Here is a 23270-nt window from a genome sequence, read left to right as displayed (position 1 = left end):
CTTCAGGGCTAGCAGGCTGGATGTGCAAACAACACAATCAAATGATCCCCAAACAACATCTTAAATCCCTTTATGAACTATTTGGTACTATGGAGAAAAGAGAATTATGACATGAACATCAGCAGGAAAGGTGCAGTTATGCCATGTTACCTGACAAGATCCAACCTCCTGAAAACTGCTTCTGAGTCCAGAATGCCTACAGATCTTGGAGTCAGGCCAACACGCATTCAAATCTTGCTTTCGTCCCTGCCCAGGTGTCCATCCCATGGCAGGCTGTTTAACTGTCTGGGTCTCACTTCCTTCATCTGTCACGTGGATATGAAAATGCCTCTTAGCAAAGCTATTGTAAGGATTAAAGAAAACTCTACACACACACATACACACACACACACACACACACACACACACACACACAAGTGCTTCATAAAACACATAATGAGGACTAAATAAGTAACAGCTATTACAGTTATATGAGCCAGACTGATGAAATGTTCTAGCCATTTTAGACGGGAGGCTCTAAAATGACTTTGTTACAATGCTAGGAAAAGGGAATTCAACAAACCATTTTAAAGACTATTTCAGACACGTAACAAGACATGAACCCTTTATGGATCATTTATCAATGCTGAATACATGCCTCCTCTGATGTGGTAGAAAGAGATCTCGGCCTCGACTTACAAAAGCCAAAATTGCATTACTAAAAGTGCCTTGGGTGAAAAGAACAGTTGGTCAGTGGAAATTTCAGTTCTCTGTTTCCTACTACCGCTCTTGAAATTTCCATCAGTCCATTTGCCACATCACTCTGACTGCATCTCAATTCCTGCCCCAGCCTGTGCACAGTTCCCATGGCTATGCCCACCTTGTGTGCTCATCCATTATCTCACTCCTAAAATTTCTTTATGTTATGTAAATATTTGATTGTCCATTTTTTATAATAGAGCTTCATAAATTTATTAGTAATAATGCGTGATAATGTGAGTAGGCATATTGCTTTGCAAACCTACCATTTATCGTGCCTTCTTCTTAGGCATTTACAAACACTTTTTATACATCTGTAGTAATAATAACAATAATAGCTAATATTTATTTAGCACACATCATGTGCTAATAACACTACTAATTTCTAAAGATCATTAAATAGCATAATCTTAGTGACACCTGATGATAGGTACTATCATGCCCATTGTATAACATGGAAACTGAGATTTAGAAAAGTTTAATTACTTTCTGGTATCTATATAGCTACTATGCAGACGAACTGAAATTAGAGCTCGGTAAGTCAGATCTAGAACCTATGATTCCTATCACCTATTAATATTTAGGATTCTGTCTTATAGTTACTGTATAAACTCTTAATATTATTTTTCAAATATTTTAATATTATTTTTCAAGTAATTTATTTTTCAAACAAACCCCAAACCGGTAAAAGATCATGTCTCATTCATTTGTGTGTCCCCAGAGCTTTAATGAAGACCCTGACACATATACAGACAACCTTTGATGAATGAATAGATCAAGTGATTTCACACAAGACTGTACAATTTTAATTATATGGTATTTGTCTTTTTCTGACTGGCCTATATATACAATGGAATATTGCTCAGCCATAAAAAAAGAATAAAATCTTGTCATTTGCAGCAACACAGATAGAACTAGAGAGTATTATGTGTATATAATATTATATAGTATTATAGTATATAATATACATATTATATTATATATATTATAATATATATAGTATTATAGTATATAATATTATATAAATACTAGAGAGTATTTATTTTGTTTTTCAGTATCTGCCCTAACACTAACATGTTCATTTTTAAAAACATTCTGATCTATTAATTTAATACAAACCCCTTTGCTGGCTCAGTCTGAAGAGGATATGACTCTTGATCTCAGGTCATGAGTTCGAGCTCCACATTGGGTGCAGAGATTACTTAAATAAATAAAACTTTTAAAAAAAAAATTTTAAAGACCTGAGAACTATACATGAGCAATATTTAGTAGCCTAGTATTTTTTAGGTTCTTCAAAGTAAACTTCCTTGCCTCTCTCACGGATCTCTAGTTTACCCAAATCCAACTCTCTGCCTACTCTGTGCCTAGCCTCAGTAACCCAGTGTGGCTAGAGGAAAGCAAACCACCATACAACAGGTCTCACTTAGCACTCATTTCCAGTTACCTACAAAGGTCCCCTGACACTGCCTGGCAATCGTCATCTCCCTAGTCCATTCACTGTTCTACTGTCCTAGAAATTTATTTTGCGTGTCTCTGATTGAACCACAAATACCTCTTCTCCCTCCTCTCTCTCAGTTCTGGGCCTTAGTTCCAATGTCGCTGAGAAAATGGAAACCATCAGAGGAGTACCTTCCACGTGTTCTCCCCCATCAATTCTACTACTCTTGTCTCCCCTGCCTTCCTGCCTCTTGGAAATGGTGAACTGCCCATGGTCCCTTCGGGGTCCCTTTGGGGGCCAACTCCTCCACTGAAACATGCTTCCCATCTGCTCTCATTTAAATCAAGGTCATGGCTTCTACAGTTCTCCTACTCTCTTCTGAATCACCAGGTTTACTGTTTACTGGGTCAGCAGCATTGTCTTCTTCTTGAAACATTTTCTTCCCTCGGCTTATGAGAGATCACACCCTTTTGGTTCTTTTCCTACTTGAAGAGCTGTTCTTATTTGGTCTCTTTTGATGATTTTTTCTTATCTTCCAAAACTTTAAATGTTAGAGTACTAAGCCCTCTTCTGTTCTCTATCTCTACTCATACCTAGGTGAGCTCAAGACTATAAATTCCATATATACCTTCATGACCCCCAACCCCAATCTCTCCCCTGAACTCTTGTATCTTGAACATATTTCCACTTGAATGAGTAAAAACATCTCAGATTTAATATGTCCAAAACTAAACTCTTGATTTCTAATCCCAAACCTACTCTGCTCCAAGTAGTACCCATTCCAATGAATTGCAGCTCTCTCTCTTGTTCAGGAGAAAAACTTTGGAGAGATCCTTGATTCTTTTCACCCATATCCACTCATTCCCTCAACAAATCTTGTTGGCGCTCTCTCAACAACAAATATAGAATGTGATGACTGCTCCCTGCCACTGCTCACACACACTAAGTAGAACGACTGACATACTACTTAGAGATCATTAGCTTCCCAACCGGTATCCCTGCTTCAACCCTTGCTCAACTTTGGTCTGCTCTCAGCAGAACAGCAGAGTGATCTTTTTAAAAATGTAAGTCATGCCTTCCTCTTTCCTTTCCTTTTCATTCTTTATCTCTCCTTTCCTAAAAACTGAGTTCTAAGACCATTAGAAGCAGAGCAAGGTAGGCATCCTCCTGATTGGGGGAGTTGTGGTGGCCCAGAGTGGGGCCTCATAGACCAGAGTGGAGTAAGTAGTGTCCCCCTTGGGAGGACTTCCTGTCAGAGCCTTGAAGGAAGGGAAAAGTGGGGTGAAGAAGGCATCCATAGAGAACAGTGGTCCAGGATAGGAGGTCACAACTCAAGCATAGTGCAAAGAAGACCAGCATGAAAGAAGAGTCCAGCAAGGGACATGAGAGCCCAAGCAGGGTAATAAGGACATCCATGCAATAGGGCAGTACGCTGTAGGGTGTCCAACAGAGGGGTGTCCTGTGAAATATGAAGGAGTCCACATAGGTGTGGGGAACCAACAGGTATAAGGCAGTAGACTCAAGAGCTCAAACAGGGAGAAGACCTTCACAAGGGGGTGTGGCCAAGGAGTATCAGAATCCAAGTGAGGTAAGGAGGATATCCGTTCTAGACACTGGAGTGTGTCTATACAGGTAAGGGACCAAGTTGCAGAAGTTAAGACCTAAGAAAGATGAAGAGCATGTCCACATCTGGGGCAGCTCAGCAGGGGGAAGTAAGAATCTGAGCTGAAGAGGTTTCCATGCAGAGAGACAGTTGCATGTGGGTGTCAAAGGCCAAGCCGAATGAGGGTCTATATAAGAGGAGCAGGTGGGTGTGAGCTACTGGAGCTCCAGGGCAGAAACAAGAGCATCCATCAGGGCAGGTGCAACAGCAGCATCAGGAATCTGGATACCAACTGGGGGGTTGGTCAAATAAGTAAATGTATTTAGGGTACTGAGAGCAAATTTCCTCACTTTTAAGTTACAAATGTGGAAAGAGAAAAAAAAAATAGAGTCACATTGGAATTAATAGATACTGGTGTGATTTTCCACATATAGTATCATATCATCTGCGAAGAGTGATAATTTGACTTCTTCTTTGCCGATTTGGATGCCTTTAATTTCCTTTTGTTGTCTGATTGCTGAGGCTAGGACCTCTAGTACGATGTTGAATAGCAGTGGTGATAATGGACATCCCTGCCGTGTTCCTGACCTTAGCGGAAAAGCTTTCAGTTTTTCTCCATTGAGAATGATATTTGCGGTGGGTTTTTCATAGATGGCTTTGATGATATTGAGGTATGTGACCTCTATCCCTACACTTTGAAGAGTTTTGATCAGGAAGGGATGTTGTACTTTGTCAAATGCTTTTTCAGCATCTATTGAGAGTATCATATGGTTCTTGTTCTTTCTTTTATTGATGTGTTGTATCACATTGACTGATTTGCGGATGTTGAACCAACCTTGCAGCCCTGGAATAAATCCCACTTGGTCGTGGTGAATAATCTTTTTAATGTACTGTTGAATCCTATTGGCTAGTATTTTGTTGAGTATTTTCGCATCTGTGTTCATCAAGGATATCGGTCTATAGCTCTCTTTTTTGGTGGGATCCTTGTCTGGTTTTGGGATCAAGGTGATGCTGGCCTCATAAAATGAGTTTGGAAGTTTTCCTTCCATTTCTATTTTTTGGAACAGTTTCAGGAGAATAGGAATTAGTTCTTCTTTAAATGTTTGGTAGAATTCCCCCGGGAAGCCGTCTGGCCCTGGGCTTTTGTTTGTTTGGAGATTTTTAATGACTGTTTCAATCTCCTTACTGGTTATGGGTCTGTTCAGGCTTTCTATTTCTTCCTGGTTCAGTTGTGGTAGTTTATATGTTTCTAGGAATGCATCCATTTCTTCCAGATTGTCAAATTTATTGCCATAGAGTTGCTCATAGTATGTTCTTATAATAGTTTGTATTTCTTTGGTGTTAGTTGTGATCTCTCCTCTTTCATTCATGATTTTATTTATTTGGGTCCTTTCTCTTTTCTTTTTGATAAGTCGGGCCAGGGGTTTATCAATTTTATTAATTCTTTCAAAGAACCAGCTCCTAGTTTCGTTGATTTGTTCTATTGTTTTTTTGGTTTCTATTTCATTGATTTCTGCTCTGATCTTTATGATTTCTCTTCTCCTGCTGGGCTTAGGGTTTCTTTCTTGTTCTTTCTCCAGCTCCTTTAGGTGTAGGGTTAGGTTGTGTACCTGAGACCTTTCTTGTTTCTTGAGAAAGGCTTGTACCGCTATATATTTTCCTCTCAGGACTGCCTTTGTTGTGTCCCACAGATTTTGAACCGTTGTATTTTCATTATCATTTGTTTCCATGATTTTTTTCAATTCTTCTTTAATTTCCCGGTTGACCCATTCATTCTTTAGAAGGATACTGTTTAGTCTCCATGTATTTGGGTTCTTTCCAAACTTCCTTTTGTGGTTGAGTTCTAGCTTTAGAGCATTGTGGTCTGAAAATATGCAGGGAATGATCCCAATCTTTTGATACCGGTTGAGTCCTGATTTAGGACCGAGGATGTGATCTATTCTGGAGAATGTTCCATGTGCACTAGAGAAGAATGTGTATTCTGTTGCTTTGGGATGAAATATTCTGAATATATCTGTGATGTCCATCTGGTCCAGTGTGTCATTTAAGGCCTTTATTTCCTTGCTGATCTTTTGCTTGGATGACCTGTCCATTTCAGTGAGGGGAGTGTTAAAGTCCCCTACTATCATTGTATTATTGTTGATGTGTTTCTTTGATTTTGTTATTAATTGGTTTATATAGTTGGTTGCTCCCACATTGGGGGCATAGATATTTAAAATTGTTAAATCTTCTTGTTGGACAGACCCTTTGAGTATGATATAGTGTCCTTCCTCATCTCTTATTATAGTCTTTGGCTTAAAATCTAATTGATCTGATATAAGGATTGCCACTCCTGCTTTCTTCTGATGTCCATTAGCATGGTAAATTCTTTTCCACCCCCTCACTTTAAATCTGGAGGTGTCTTCGGGCTTAAAATGAGTTTCTTGGAGGCAACATATAGATGGGTTTTGTTTTTTTATCCATTCTGATACCCTGTGTCTTTTGACAGGGGCATTTAGCCCATTCACATTCAGGGTAACTATTGAGAGATATGAATTTAGTGCCATTGTATTGCCTGTAAGGTGACTGTTACTGTATATGGTCTCTGTTCCTTTCTGATCTACCACTTGTAGGCTCTCTCTTTGCTTAGAGGACCCCTTTCAATATTTCCTGTAGAGCTGGTTTGGTATTCCATTTACAATTGCATCCAAAACCATAAGATACCTAGGAATAAACCTAACCAAAGAGACACAGAATCTATACTCAGAAAACTATAAAGTACTCATGAAAGAAATTGAGGAAGACACAAAGAAATGGAAAAATGTTCCATGCTCCTGGATTGGAAGAATAAATATTGTGAAAATGTCTATGCTACCTAAAGCAATCTACACATTTAATGCAATTCCTATCAAAGTACCATCCATCTTTTTCAAAGAAATGGAACAAATAATTCTAAAATTTATATGGAACCAGAAAAGACCTCGAATAGCCAAAGGGATATTGAAAAAGAAAGCCAACGTTGGTGGCATCACAATTCCGGACTTCAAGCTCTATTACAAAGCTGTCATCATCAAGACAGCATGGTACTGGCACAAAAACAGACACATAGATCAATGGAACAGAATAGAGAGCCCAGAAATAGACCCTCAACTCTATGGTCAACTAATCTTCGACAAAGCAGGAAAGAATGTCCAATGGAAAAAAGACAGCCTTTTTAATAAATGGTGCTGGGAAAATTGGACAGCCACATGCAGAAAAATGAAATTGGACCATTTCCTTACACCACACACGAAAATAGACTCCAAATGGATGAAGGACCTCAATGTACGAAAGGAATCCATCAAAATCCTTGAGGAGAACACGGGCAGCAACCTCTTCGACCTCTGCCGCAGCAATATCTTCCTAGGAACAACGCAAAAGGCAAGGGAAGCAAGGGAAAAAATGAACTACTGGGATTTCATCAAGATCAAAAGCTTTTGCACAGCAAAGGAAACAGTTAACAAAATCAAAAGACAACTGACAGAATGGGAGAAGATATTTGCAAACGACATATCAGATAAAGGACTAGTGTCCAGAATCTATAAAGAACTTAGCAAACTCAACACCCAAAGAACAAATAATCCAATCAAGAAATGGGCAGAAGACATGAACAGACATTTCTGCAAAGAAGACATCCAGATGGCGAACAGACACATGAAAAAGTGCTCCATATCACTCGGCATCAGGGAAATACAAATCAAAACCACAATGAGATATCACCTCACACCAGTCAGAATGACTAAAATCAACAAGTCAGGAAATGACAGATGCTGGCGAGGATGCGGAGAAAGGGGAACCCTCCTACACTGTTGGTGGGAATGCAAGCTGGTGCAGCCACTCTGGAAAACAGCATGGAGGTTCCTCAAAATGTTGAAAATAGAACTGCCCTATGACCCAGCAATTGCACTATTGGGTATTTACCCTAAAGATACAAATGTAGTGATCCAAAGGGACACATGCACCCGAATGTTTATAGCAGCAATGTCCACAATAGCCAAACTATGGAAAGAGCCTAGATGTCCATCAACAGATGAATGGATCAAGAAGATGTGGTATATATACACAATGGAATACTATGCATCCATCAAAAGAAATGAAATCTTGCCATTTGCAACAACATGGATGGAACTAGAGCGTATCATGCTTAGCGAAATAAGTCAAGCAGAGAAAGACAACTATCATATGATCTCCCTGATATGAGGAAGTGGTGATGCAACATGGAGGCTTAAGTGGGTAGAAGAATAAATGAAACAAGATGGGATTGGGAGGGAGACAAACCATAAGTGACTCTTAATCTCACAAAACAAACTGAGGGTTGCCGGGGGGAGGGGGTTTGGGAGAAGGGGGTGGGATTATGGACATTGGGGAGGGTATGTGATTTGGTGAGTGCTGTGAAGTGTGTAAACCTGGTGATTCACAGACCTGTACCCCTGGGGATAAAAATATATGTTTATAAAAAATAAAAAATTAAAAAAAAAAATAGATACTGGTGTGAGCTCGTGGTTTCCAATATATACAGATAAAGAAATAGGTAGAGATATGTGTGTAGTTATGAATCAGTGTGTGTCTATGTAGCTGGATTTTTAAAAATTAAATTGAACAAAAAACTACAAAGAACAGATCCAAAGCATAAGTGCATAGAAAAGTTGAATGTAAAACTATCAAAAAAGATATACCATGAAAACTAAACTAAAGAGGAACTCAAGAGCCAAATTTCAAAGAACTTTATGTGACCCACTAAGGACTCCGGACATAAACACCATCATGGGTTGGGTAGTACGAGATACAGTCTGGTTCACAAGCAAGATGGGTTTATGGGTGAGAAATTCAGTACAGTAGCAACTGGGTCACCCAAAGAATGCAAAAATTTCAGTAACTGGAACACTTTAACAAAAGGAGGAGAACTCATGCAACTGTGAGGTTAAGGTGTATTGTTCGTCTGAGGGAGGCCAGTGGACGGTTCATGCAATCTAGCACAAGGTGATATTTGCTTGGAAAATTCACCGGACCCAGACTCTGTCTCTCAGAAACACAATTCCAACATCCCAGAGTTTATCAGACTCAGGAAAAAATTACTCTGACAAAGCTCACAAGAGCCTGGTTTATAAAACCAACATGTATGATTCATTAACATTTAATGAGAAAAAAACAAAAATACTATGGGTCAGGCTGACCAGCCTATTATCTTCCTACACCTACATGTCAAGCCATACTAGAAGATGATCTAATGAACTTGGACCCCTATGTGGTTTTACTCGGCTCCTTCCCTTCCATCTTCCTTGTTGGCTCTTCTTTGCCTCACTTCTTATCTAGAGAGGTTAGCCGCAGGGTCCTGCAGGAACCCCCTACCCTCCTTGCCAGAGGCTTTGATTTGGCTTCGAGTACTGAGATGCACCAGCAGGAAATCAGAGGGTGGGAAAAAAGTAAAGTTGAGACGTTTCCTCCTGGTCTCTCCTTGCTGGGTTCCACTTCTCCTGGCAGAACCCTCATCCCTCAAGATCACTAGGAACCTCATCATTTAGGCTCCAGCATCACTGCCTGGGCCCTGAGCCTGCAAACCCCACTTCCTCCCCCTTGGGTCGTTAGCCTCCAGATAAGTGATTGTTTCCAGTTGTTGCTGGTCTCTGTGGACCACCTCAGTATCCAGTTTGTTCCCTCAACCTGCCCACACCTCTGTACGTCTCTTCATTAGAATTATCTGGGCTGACTTGCATTTCTTGCAGTCTGAATGAGTAATACAGTGTTTGTGGACCACCAAACACTTTTGTATTCTACTTAGGGTGAACAGCCATCTCCGTTTGCACAGGACTGAAGCAGGATTCAGAATGTTCTGTTTTCAAATCTAAAAAAAAAAAAGAAAGAAAGAAAGAAAGCTGCTTAGGGGCGCCTGGGTGGCTCAGTGGATTAAGCCTCTGCTTTCGGCTCAGGTCATGATCTCAGGGTTCTGGGATCAAGCCCCGCATCAGGCTCTCTGCAGAGAGCCTGCTTCCCCCTCTCTCTCCGCCTGCCTCTCTGCCTACTTGTGATCTCTGTCCATCAAATAAATGAATAAAATCTTAAAAAAAAGAAAGAAAGAATGTTCTGTTTTCCTGTCACGATGAGTTGGTCATCCTAATCCCACCTGACTTTGACATAACTTCTTACCACAACTATCTGGCTTTTTATTTCACTTTTTCTTGAAATTGATTCATTCCCCATTCAGGTTTCCCTCCCTTCCCCTATGAGCCTCTGGAGTGTTTCTTGTGCTCCACATATGAGTGGAACCACATGATAATCGTCTTTCTCTGACTGACTTGTTTCACTTAGCATAGTCCCCTCCCGTTCCATCCATGTCGATATAAATTGAATTTAAATTAAAAAAAAAAAGAAATTGATTGATTTCATTAACTTGTTGCTTTTAAAAGAAACATTAAATCACTACTATAAATGGAAAACTAATATAACTTGCCTTTGATCGATTGAACTAAACATATTATAGAAACAAGAATAAATGGAAACTACATGATAATATAAGTAGAAATTATTATTTGCAAAGGGACATGGGCACGAATCCTGCTCTCTCTATGCTTGGTATTAAAGGCATTCAAGACACACACTGGCCCCAAAATTAAACTTTTTGCTTCGTGTATCACAATGTGATCATATTTTTGCCATATGAGTCTATGTTATTTAAGGACGTGCATGTAGGTACATCATCTCGTCTCTGCCCTGTGGTATGGGTTCCATCCTTAGGGAAACAATGGTGTGGTGGAGGGTCAAACACCCAACAAAATCAGGCTCTACCACTCAGCTGTCCGACAGAAGACACTTTGCCCCTGGATGGTGCTGGGATGGATCATGACCAGGTGCTTCTGACTTTATTTCTATGAGCCCAAGCCCTATTCTAATGAACAAATCCTTTTCTTTGGATACAGCAATCTTTTTATCAGGAAATAACCAAGGCTTTTAAACCAGGGACAGCTTGGTCTCTTTTAAATCTGATAGAGTATGTTTATCACACATTTTAACTCTTAGAATACGATCTTATTTCTTTCCATTCTATGTTTTTAAAAGGTCATTCAAAATTACATCTGTGTTCTACCTGTAAATACAAAATATTCTGGCAACTTGTGGGAGTGGGAGTGGGTAGGTACATGTACAGTGACCAGGTTGGGTGTCATACAAGAGGTGACATTAGAACTCGGGCTACAAGATGAATTCGCTTTCTTTAGATGGAGAGAGGCAGCAAAGTTAATCTAGGCAGAAGGAACATGTGTGCAAAGGCAGAGAATAATGAAAAAATAAAATATATGCAAGAACTGAAAGGAGTTAACCATGATCTGGGAGTGGACTTTCAGAGGACATAGTTCCTGTGTAAGTAAAAGAACCCAAAATTCATATAATAGTAATCAGTATGGCATAGAGGTAAAGACGTCAGGATTTAAAGTCAGATTTGTGCTACTATCTCAGCTTCAGAATTCACTCTTTGTATGACCCTCAACAATTTCTTAACATTATAAGTCTCTGTTTCCTCACCTGGAAAATGGGAAATACTAATTCCGTTTCATAGAATTATTATGAGGATTAAATTTAACAATATCCTTAGACCAGTGGTTCTCAACTAGGGGCAATTTTGCCCCTCTAGAGATATTTAGTAGTGTCTGGAGATATTTTTATTATCACGCCTAGGAAAGAAGGAGAAAGTGCTCTTGGCATGTAGTAGATAAAGATCAGATGCTGTTTCAACACGCAGGACAACCTCCCGCAACAAAGGCTTGTCCCAACTAGCATATTGAAGATGCTGAGGTTGAGAAACCCTGGCTAACCTAACACCTGGCTTACGGGATGCAGGAAATGTGGTCCAGAAAGAGAAGGAGGAGGAGGAGAAGGGGTGATACTGTACCATGCGGATGAGTTCAGCTGCCTATTTGGCAGATGAATGCCAAGCTCTTATGAGCCGCTGTCACCAAGTTCACCCCTCATCCCAGCCATCAGCTGAGTTTCTGCCAGACAGTTGATCGTAGGGTGACTAGATAAGAATTATAGACTGATGGGCCCGGGAAAAGGAGTCAAGCACCTAACCCACAGGGAAGTTTTCTAAAACAGGGAGAGTGACCATACCTCCCTATATCTCTGAACCATGGCCACCATCTCCTGTCCAATGAGCAAGTATCTCGGGGCTGAGAAAACAAATGGCAAGACTCAGTAACCAAGTTTGGCAGGTCATTCTGTCCATGAGTCTTGAAATAGTGAATCATCGTGACTCAGGTCTAATGGACCACACATGTACTTAAAAGGGACCTCGGAACACTGTTTAAACAGGTCTTGCCTATAAGACCCGGAAACCAAAAGACTTCTGATGATCCTTCCGTCCTGCCTGACGATGGTGAGGCAATGCTAGGAGTGGCTAGGGACCAGAACAGACGAGGCCCTGGTGAGCATACAGGCTCGGTGATAGTGAAGCCTTTCTCAAACTAAGCTTCAGCTAACCACACTTTGGCAGAACAAAATACAGAAGCAAGGCTCTGCCGACAGAGGTTTGAGCCACAAACCAGCGAGCGATCTGCATGTATACATGATGCGGAAAGAACTGCTTGTCAGATGTTGGTTTTTCTGAGCCACAGCACACATGCGGCGGTATCGTCTTCAAATTAGGAAGGACAGTTGCATTCTTTGACTACTCAGGCATGCGAGGAATTAATGAGGGATAATGCCCTATGTTGACAAGCTAATGTCTCAGCAGGGAAGACCAATTAGGAAATGTGCCATTTAGGGTGCTGCCTATACTTCCAGAATCAATTCGAACAATGTCTTTGTTTGAACTGACATCTCAGGAAAATGGATAAAATACTGAGACTCTGGAGTCAGAATGGGGCTTGAATAGTAGCTCAGCCGCTCGCTCACTTGCAATCTAGGAAAAGCTATTGAATGCCTCCAAATACCCATTTCCTTAATGGGAAGAATGGTAATAATGGCAACTGGAGATGATAACATTGGCGACTTCATGGAGGCGTAGTGAGCACTGAATGGGATAGCAGGGTAACCCCTTGGTGAATACCAGCTGTCTTGAGGCAGTCATGGTCCACCAAGGAAATCACTTACCTTTCCTCCGCAGATCATCTCCTAGTTTTCAGCACAAAGGACACAGGTCTGTCAGTCACATCACGTGATGACAACTGTGGGTGGGGCGTAGGGATCCACGTACACTACACGTATAAGTGTAAACAGAAATGGTAACTGGTGATTTTGTTCCTGATTCTTCCTAGACGTGGACATAGCCTTTCTTCAGTTTAAAACGTATCCATTCAAATGTATGTCCTTTTCTTTTTCACATCCATATTGCCACCATTTGGGGAAGAATACATATTTCCTTGGAATAATTTCTTCCTCACACTCTTTTCTTTCTTAGCGGTGATACTTACCATCCCCTGTAGCATCCTTCAGGTTCTGAGAGCAACAGAAGCTTCCTGGGGAGAAGTTTGCTGTCGGTCACTGCACTCATTCAATCTCAGCAGCTACAATGAGAAAATGAAACCGTCTTTTCCTGAAGTTCAGAAGAAGCTAAGCTATCCCAAACACCGCACATTGGAACATAAATGCCTTATGCTCGCTTTGGCGGCGTGTGTACCAATATTGGAACAATATAGAGACAATTAGCGTGGTCCCAGAGCAAGAACATGAATGCCTCAACTGAGCTTGAAGGGACGGTCTGTCCCCTAAACAAACACTTGGTAAATATAAGTGAGTTTCATAGATAAAGACAGAGTGGTAATAGGTTAGGATACTAGAAGGAGAAAAAAAGGAAAGAAAGGCTAACTTAATTAAAGTGACTTTTTCCAAGATTGTTTTGTGACTCGGAATATATAAGTCTTCACTGGTAAGTGAAACACGATGAGAAATGTCAAGAATGTTAACATTTTTGGAGGGCTTACTGTGTGCCAGGCACCAGTTTAAGTCTTTTTTTTATATATATATTGTCACAACAATCCAATAAGGCGAAAACTATGGCACCCTCTTTTTCCAAGATGAGGGAAAGGAAGTCTAGAGAGGGAAATTCCCAAGACTACACAGCTAGGAAGGGGCAGATCTGGAGTAAAGTCAAGCAGTATGAATCCAGAACCTTCTCATTCAACTCCTACACTTGAAAGCCTCTAAATGAAAAGAAAGGAATATCCTATCACACCATTTAAAATCCAGACAATAACCCATTTCACAAGTAACACTATGAAATGGAACGATTACTCTCCACATGTAACAATTTAAATGGTTTTGTTTCCAGCCAAAGATTAATGCTACATTTTAAGGAGAGGAAAGAGAATTTTTTAATTCACTAGGTTTGGACGGTTAGCCCACAATACATTCAAAATTTACTGATTATTCTTAATGAGAATTTTTTTTCTTTCAAAAGCTTAATATTTTTACCAAAAAGGAAGATGAGATTTTCTCCAAGTACTCTAATAACTCTAAAGAGCTGTCTTAAAGTTTTCTAATTTTTCATAGCCTTATTCTATTTAATTCACAAATTTTCCCCTTGCCTCCCCTTCAGTGAATAAACCATAAACCCAATCTTTTTTTCTAATTAGCTCACAAGCACCATCTAGTGAAGAAGCAGAATAATTACAGAACAGTTCCTGTTGCTGATCATGATTTAATCTGTACTAATTAAGCCTAACCTCTGTTGTAAAACAGAATGAGATTTGTGAAATGCAAACATTATGACTAAGGTCAAAACTATGCATTTCAAGTTTTGTTGTTGTCTTGAATTTTTAGAAATTGAATTTTAGAAGTTGAATTTAGAAAATTTTTAAAAATTTGAATTTTAGAAATTCAGAGTTTTAAAAATTAGCATGCTTTCTATTTCCACTTCCAGTTGGCCTTTCTACTACCAAATATTATGGGTCCTCAGACAGCATAAAGTGACACATTTCACTGTATGAATACCCCAGGGTAGTTTTGACATTTCATTTTCTATGTCAGTCCATGCACTACTTTCTTCCTCCTTCTTTTCATTATCACACTAACATGAATTTCTTTTTTTTTTTTTTAAGAGAGAGAGAGCACACACACAAGTAGGGGGAGCAGCAGGCAGAGGGAGAAGCAGGCCTTCTGCTGAGCAGGGAGTCTGATGCGGGGCTCGATCCCAGGACCCTGGAATGATGACCCGAGCCGAAGGCAGACACTTAACAACTGAGCCACCCAGGCGCCCCCTAACATGAATTTTTTAATATATTCACCTAACCATTTGTCAAGGACTGTCTCTGCCCTCAAGCTCACTGTCCAGGAGATAGAGACTTTAGGGAAATAAAGTATTACAGGTATTATTACAGAGGTAATGTGCTCAGAGACTATGTTAATTACAGTGGTAGTATCCTAGAGAAGAGACATTTTCCATAGTGGCCAATCACTGGTGTCAAATGTGACAGAGGTGTCCAAGAAAATGGGTTCTGAGATTTTCACTGGGTGATAAGGAGATTGTTAGTGACTTTCAAGAGAATGATTTTAGCTAAATAATTAGGATAGGAGCCAACAACAAAGGTTTCTAAGGAGTAAAGAGGGTGTCGGCAAAAGTAAACTACTCATCTGAGAGCTTGAATTGGTAAAGAAAGCTTCTTGGTTCTTTTTAAGATTTTATTTAGTTATTTGACAGAGATCACAACTAGGCAGAGAGGCAGGCAGAGAGCGGGGGAGGCAGGCTACCTACTGACCAGAAAGCCCGATGCAGGGCTCGATCCCAGGATCCTGAGACCATGACCTGAGCCAAAGGCAGAGGCTTAACCCACTGAGCCACCCAGGCACCCAGAAAATAGCTTCTAGGTAGAGAAGATAAACTAATGTCAGATTAATGTTTAAGTTCTCTTGTTTTAGAAAACCTTGATAACGTTTCACAATTTAGAGCAAAAAAACAAAACTATAATTAAAACCCAAGAGCATAGTGGTTTGCCTCCTTAGATTATTATAAAGCTTCAGCTATGCTCTGCCTCTAATAATCAATATTAATGTTTAATATTTCATTTTAACTTTACATATACTAGATAAACAAGTACAGAAAGACAAGTTTGGGGGTAATATAGAGGAAGTAAAATGTGGCTTAGCATTCTTAGCAGAATTATTAGGCTAATAAAGAAGAAAAAAGAGTCTAAACTGTGAGGAACTGCCGAATGAAAGGAAATTTTCTGCAAAAATTCAATCAGCTCTGCTCTAACAAAGTAACCTCTATAGGGCACAGGGACCAGCAGAAGACAAGGAAGATCTCAGATGGCAGCAAAGAGCAGGACCAAAATTGGGGCAGGCTGGAGAGAGTGTGCTTATGGAGAGACACATCATTAAAAAAAAGGAAAAAGGAAGAAAGGGAAAGCCCAGGAGCAGCCTGTACTTAACAACTAGCTGTCCCTATCCTAGGAGCGAAGCACAGGATCCTTCTCATGGCACCACACCAGAACAACAGACTCTGTATTTCTAAAAGGTGAAGACATCTTCTGGAAAAATCGAGTGCCAAATACAGGAATGGAGGGAACAGATGTCAAAATGGTACATTAAACTGTACTTCTTGGCTTCTTTGTTCAGCATCCCTAAGAGTTCACAAATTGTATGTAGTTCCCATCTGACCAAGAGGTTGTTCTCTAAAAGTTAGCTGGTAAACCAGTTCTATGACTGCACAGTACTGTGATTCAGAGTAGAGCTGGACTGCCCGGGTTCCAGTCCTGACCCCACCACCTACTAAAGTCATTGGACTCTGAGCTTCTATAGCTGTTAAAATGGGATGCCTACTCAAAGGATTGTTCTGTTGTGCTTAATGAGTTATCACATTGACGTTCTTACAGTCACGTCTGGCACCTAGGATTCAACAAAGGTTAGCTATTATCATAAGTAGCATGCTGATAGGAATAGGAACCCAGTAGGTAGTTCCTAGAATAGGAGGGTCAGAGAGCTGTGGCTATGGAAAAGGCCAGGAGACCAATAAGTCACCAGGGCTTTGGTAAATGTATAGACAAACCTCTCTAAATAAAAACAGAAAACTTCTAACTGCATAAGAGAAGACTTCTAAGTGTTTAGCAGACATTTAAATTCCAAAGAGCCCACAAACCAAAACAATAAATTAAAATACTGAATTTCATTTTAAAATTCAGTGACCAGATGACAGTAGGAAATGCTGTCTATTATGTCCTTTCTTCTTGGAGCTTTACAATGAATGTTATCAGACTCTGCAATTAAAAAAAGAAAAATACCATTGCATTTTGTTTAATCCGGCTTTGCCTAAACTTTTTGACCATAGAAACCGTTTTCCTCTTACCTGTCATTAGCGACACATTTTGAGAAATGCTTCTCCAGGTCAGTTACTTCCCAGATACTCGAAATTAAAGAATAAACAGCAGTTATCCCTGAGGAAATAAATGGACAAGGTTTTGATTTGACAACCCTCAGAGGATTATAAAAACGCTATTCATAAATTGAATATTGGCTAAATCATGATTGCCAGTCTTGCTCAACCCATTCAAAGTCAGAATAGCAATGTTAAAATAAAACATAAAGCTCCAACATTTCCTTTTTTCTGCTCACATTAGTAAACCCACTATGAATGATTTGATTTTCTGCTTAATTATTACTTATTTTAATGAAGATAAATGTGAGAACTGCAAAGTGTATTAAAGCACTATAGTTCTGACTTAATATGGTGATCATTTAAAGTGGACACAAATATTAAATCCCTATGTTGTACACCTGAAAATAATACGTTATATTGTCAGTGGTACCTCAATTAAAATAAAGCATTACAGTTCTTTCTTAATAATCTGAAATTTAGTTATAAAAGAAAGGGAAGCTTTTAACTCTTATTGCATGAGAAAACAGGAATATTTATGGCAGCCCAGTGATGTTTTTACAAGGCGTGCTAGTACTCATGTGAACTCTTATTAGTTTTCTTGCTTCTGAGAAGGTCTTTATTCAGGGGTAAGAACTTAAGTGGATTAGGCATTGCAAGGGGTCCATCATGCTTCAGTAAGTCTTAGCTTAAGCATAGCACTCTTAACAGATTTCCCCCCTCGAAGCATCTCTTAGGGTTTTTAGAATGCCAGGGGCCTGCTTTCTTGCCCATAATAGGACTGAAACACCCAGTCCAGGCACAAAACTGTCTAAAGTAAGAAGGTAAAAGAGAAGTCAATTGTTCAGAATCTCGGTTCCTCCATCCATTCATTCATTTCTCTAACACACATATATTGAACACATTCCATAGCTCGCAGTATATTCTAAGTATTGAGAATACTCCAGTGGACAAAAATCAGCAAGATCTCTACCTCCTTGGAGCTTATGGCCTCAGGTGGTATAAATGTAATATAAGTACATATAAAAAAGGTTAAATGGATATTGCTCTGGAGGAGGCATGTGGCTCCATGAGCACGTTTCATAGGAGAATAGCCTTAATCAGGGCCTTCTGGGACACTTCCCTAAGAAAGTGGTAACAGAGCCAAGAACGGAAGGAAGAGAAGTAGTTAACTGGATGACAAAATAAGGGAAAGTCTTGCAGACTGACGTAAATGTGGGAGCAAGGCTCTCTGGCAAGGCAAGGCCAGCTCCTCTGAGCCACTTCCTGGGAGAGCAAAGTAATGAAGGAAGCCTGGCTCCAAGGTCAATGACAGGGAGCGATGTTGTATGTCCAAGGATAGTTGCGCATTCATCTTTGGAGATGGAAATTCTTAGCTTAGAAGGAAAAATATTGTTATTTAAGTACTGTTGAAGTGTCAAGGACCAGGACAGCCTAAGAAGAAAGATATTCTGGAGTATTTCTACGTGTCTCCCAACTCTTGCCACCTGGAAAAATGACCACCCATGCTTGCATGAGGAAGGGGGAAGTGGAGACAATGAACCATAATAGAACCATAATAAGAAGGAATTTAAGGAAATGGGGAAAGGATGCATAGTCAGAACTAAGTCAATGCATGGTTTTTTTTTTTTTTTTTTTTTCTAAAAGAAGAAGAGAGAAGAAGGAGGAGGAGAAGAAGGGGAAGAAGGAACAAAGTCTGTGATCAGCACTTTGTCATAGCTGTTTCAATCTTCCATTGCTGTATAACAAACCACTCCCAAACAACAAGCTGTTATTGTGCAGAATTCTGTTTATTAGGATTCTGGCAGGGTTCAGCTGGTGATTCTCCTGTTACAAGGATGTTGCTAATGCAGCTGCCTTCAGCTGCTACATCCAAGACAGCCCCTAATCCTCCAAGACTCTCTCCAGATTGCCTCTCATGATTCAGCCCAAGGTTCCTTATAGTCTGACCACAAGTTCCCAAGAAAAAATTTTCCAAAAGGCCAGGTCCCGATCCACAAGCACTTGTCCAGCCTCCCTCTGCATATCACTTGTTAATGCCCGTTGGCCAAAGCGAGGCATGTGGGAAAGCCCAGAGTCAAAGGATTGATTCACACATGCAAAAACAAGAGTTCTTGGAATTTCTAAAAATGGTGTCAATTATTCTCTGTATGTGTGCATATTCTAGAACAAAAACATCATGGAAATTTTTAGTCTGCTCTTTTTTTTCATACCAGCAAACATTCTCTTCACACCCCCCCCCCCACTCTATGCCAAAAACAAGATAGCTTTCACAAGTGTTTTAATCCCTATGACACTAGGTTGTGCTCTTTGGAAAAAGCATGGATCTATATGAAAGAATCATTCACTGAATTCATCTTTTAATCCATTGGCAAAGCTGGTGAGATGTGAGTCATCTAATTTTGATATTTACTAGGAGAAACGGTTGAAATTATTAAATAAGATGCTTGAGCACCTGTAATTTCAATTACTTATGCCATCCCAATTCCTTATCACCATTAATGATCACAAATTAGTTACATTAGCATTCATGACGTGTCATGAGGGACCTCGACCAGTTAAGTTTCAATCGGGGAAGCAGAACCACTATGAGTGATAGGAAAGAAGAGATTTACTAGGAACACAACTTGACACAATTGTAGATGCTGGGAAGAAGTGAAAGCCTCCAGCCCAACATGAGCTGAGAGAGAGTGAGGACACACTGGACCCCTCATCTGTCACACACAACAACACAGGGGACCTGCAGAAGCTGGTGCCCTGCCCAAATCCATGTACATGGGTTTTGCCCAGAAAGCTGAGAAGCTGAAGAAAGAGATCCAACACGAGTGAGAAGAGCTGGGGTCCCAACTGAAGTGCAAGGTCAGCAAATTGGCCTGGAGATAAGTCCCCATGAAGCTGCAGCAGTCCTTGGGGGCCTGGAACAAGCCTTCAGAGTGGTATGGCTGCTGCTTTGCCTCATCTCCCAAACTTCACAGTTTCTCTCGGGGTTAATGTAGGCCCAGACAAGGAAAGAAATTCTAGGAATGGTACTTCCAGATTAGCTAAATTGACACAAAACCATACTGACGGTGGTCACCACCCATCAGAAACAGGCCTGATAGACTGATCTTCTGAGATCAACTCAGAAGTCAAAGAAGTCCCAGACTTTGGAAAAGGTAGAGAAACCGGTACTACTGAATAACCACTGTCAGTTTCAACCGACTCCACTATTTCTTGGTAACCTGAGGCTTCCATAACACAAATAGAGTTCCTCCTTCACTTGTGCTCTAAGATGGGGGAGAATAGATTGTGAAAAATGCTGACAATGTTATTTTTTATTTTACTTGTGAGAGTAGCATGAGGAAAGAGAGATTCATCAGTACCAAAATTGACAAATGACTACTGAAAGGCAATAGAAAAAATTTTTTTAAAAACTATGACTATTCCAAGACTCATGACTCCAAGTGTCCTCCCCACAATAACTTGGAAAATGACAGTCCTCTGGCACCAGGGTTTTATTTAAAATATTACCAACTATGAATTAAAAATATGTGTTGTTACATATTTGAAGAGAATTATTTCCTGTGAAAAACTGTGATTCAGTGAATTTTCACATGCTATCTCTTCCATTTAAAATGTTTTTCTACAGGATGGGATCAGGAGAGACACAAACTATAAGAGACTCTTAATCTCACAAAACAAACTGAGGGTTGCAGGCGAGAGGTGGGTAGGGAGAGGGTGGTTGGTTATGGACATTGGAGAGGGTATGTGCTATGGTGAGTGCTGTGAAATGTGTAAGCCTGATGATTCACAGACCTGTACCCCTGGGGCAAATAATACATTATATGTTAATAAAAATAAAATAAAATAAAATGCTTGTTCTGGGACATCTGGGTGGCTCAATCGGTTAGGCATCTGCCTTCCACTCAGGTCATGGCCCCAGGGTCCTGGGATCGAGTCCCGCATCAGTCTCCCTACTCAGTGGGGAGTCTGCATCTCTCTCTGACTCTCCCCCCTTGGTTGTGCTCGCTCTCTCTCTCTCACTTATTCTCTTAATCTCAAGTAAATAAAATCTTTTAAAAAATAAAATAAAATAAAATAAAATGTTTGTCCTTCCAAAGGCACAAACCTTGTGCCTAACCACCTCTTATTTATCTTCTAAAACACTTCTCTGCACAAGGTCCCCAGAATTCCTTCCTCTTACCCAGGCAGTAAAATCATTCTCTTCTATGAGCTACCTCCATAATTTGCAAATCATTTCATTTCTGCACTTCCACTAAGTTACAATTTTGCATCCCATATTTCACTGCAAGAGAAGATGCCACATGTATCTGCTCCCTGGCATAGCACATGTCAAACAGTAACTAACAGCTAGGCTTTCCATTGCCCTTGATCATATATTTTATAGATAGGAAACCCAATTGAGTCAGTGGTGGAGGGAATAGAATAAAAAACATTGCAAGCACGGCATCTGGGTGGCTCAGTGGATTAAAGCCTCTGCCTTTGGCTCAGGTCATGATCCCAGGGTCCTGGGACCGAGCCCCGCATCAGGCTCTCTGCTCAGCATGGAGCCTGCTTTCCCATCTCTCTCTCTCTGCCTGCCTCTCTGTCCCCTTGTGATCTCTCTCTCTATGTCAAATAAATAAATAAAATCTTCAAAAAAAAATTGCAAGCATAAGCAATTTCCTACATCACCTTGTGGTCTAGAAAATGTCATCAGTGCTACCATTAACTCTTTTTATGGCTTCTTCCAGTTTAAACAAAAACTCCTTACTCCACATCTTTTCCAAAAATCTCGTGCCAAACATCTGTGATTCTTCTCTCCTTTGCCACCCCCTCTCTTCACCTGGAATCTAGAAGAACTAGCATAGTTTGGGTTTGCCCCACCTCCTGAATGCTCCCTCCGTCTCTCTTCTGTCCTTCCCCATTTCCCCCAGGCTGAGCAGTGGCCATTTCCCCCTTTAACCCTCTGATCCACCTGGACAAGACCTCTAACCCTCCAGACTCTGGTACATCAGGAACATCTTTTCTGCTAAGCTCTCTACATGGTTGCCCCCTGTTGTCCCTTGCAGTTTATTCTACTTTCATACTCCAGTGGTGCCATGAAAATATTAAATCATGGTACTTTCGAACATATTTATTACCTTCTTTGTTCTGTTTGTTCAACTTCCTTTATTCCAGTGGGCGGGGGAAGGAGAATATATTATTCCAGAGGACCAAAAAGTTTATGCATAAATTAGGAATAGTGATATTTACCAGGCATTGTAATTTAAGAAGACAAATATAATTAATTGGCAGAAGATACGGTTCTTGTTGCTCCATCTGCCACAGGGTAATTAGGGGAATATTGTCATGTTTTGTGCTCCAATTTCCCCAGTGAAAATTACAATTAATAACATACACAGAAATCATTATTTTTAAAAAAATATTTCATCAGTACAAAAAAATTAGATGGGCTATAAATTCTAACTGTGTTCTTAAAAAGACAATATTTATCAAAAGAACTTGGGGTTTGTTTTTTTTTTTTTACCTTTTTGTTTTTATTTCAGATGTGCTCCAACTCACAACAATGGTTCAACTTTGGCTATAGATTTAATACCAAAGTGCTGCTGATAAACTAATAGATGATAGAGCACTTTACATTCCTCATAGGGCAGAGGACCAAATGAAAAACCTTCCCCAAAACAGCTCAATGTCTAAAGTTTTAAAAAATAAAGGTCTCTGACCTGAAGCTCACTTTCAGTTGGTCTCAGGAAAATAATTAAATGGCTCCTCAGAATTTCTTTGGTTAAAGCATTCTAATCAATTCATTTTAAATTATATAAATAGAGTACTTAACTCCTTTCTTTGTAGAAATATTATTAATATTCTGTTCTCATAACAAAGGCTTTCACCCCAAATATAAATCATAGGAGAAATTTGCCAAAATATGTTGAGAGGATGATATCCTCCACCTTGTTCATTTCTTCCTTCCCATTCTACATGGCTTTAAACAATCTTAGAACTTCTTTCATTCCATTAGACCAAAGAGGAAGTTAGAGAATGTCAATGGGTAAAGATATCAGTAACCACATCTAAGTAAGAGGAATAACAACATCAGAGGATGCCAGACTAGACCGATGAAGACCGAGGACCCGCGCACTCCGCTCAGACATCTCTGTAACTCACCCGGCTCTCCACCCTACTTTGCCTCCGAG

At 40.1% G+C, this 23270-nt stretch overlaps 1 long non-coding RNA gene across 1 annotated transcript; it reads right to left on the bottom strand.

The window, feature by feature from the left end:
• Window positions 1-13239: 13239 nt before the first annotated feature.
• LOC132028091 (uncharacterized) lies at window positions 13240-23270 on the bottom strand. The gene is made up of 3 exons (XR_009407345.1): window positions 23242-23270; window positions 17068-17155; window positions 13240-13291 (listed from the first exon to the last, which is right to left on the bottom strand). It is a non-coding gene; the product is annotated as an uncharacterized LOC132028091 (long non-coding RNA).

The sequence above is a fragment of the Mustela nigripes genome, chromosome 12 (genome assembly GCF_022355385.1).
Source record: "Mustela nigripes isolate SB6536 chromosome 12, MUSNIG.SB6536, whole genome shotgun sequence".
Classification (NCBI taxonomy): Eukaryota; Metazoa; Chordata; class Mammalia; order Carnivora; family Mustelidae; genus Mustela; species Mustela nigripes.
The sequence above is the reverse complement of the archived record's forward strand: the minus strand, read 5'-3'. Positions and strand labels throughout refer to the sequence as shown.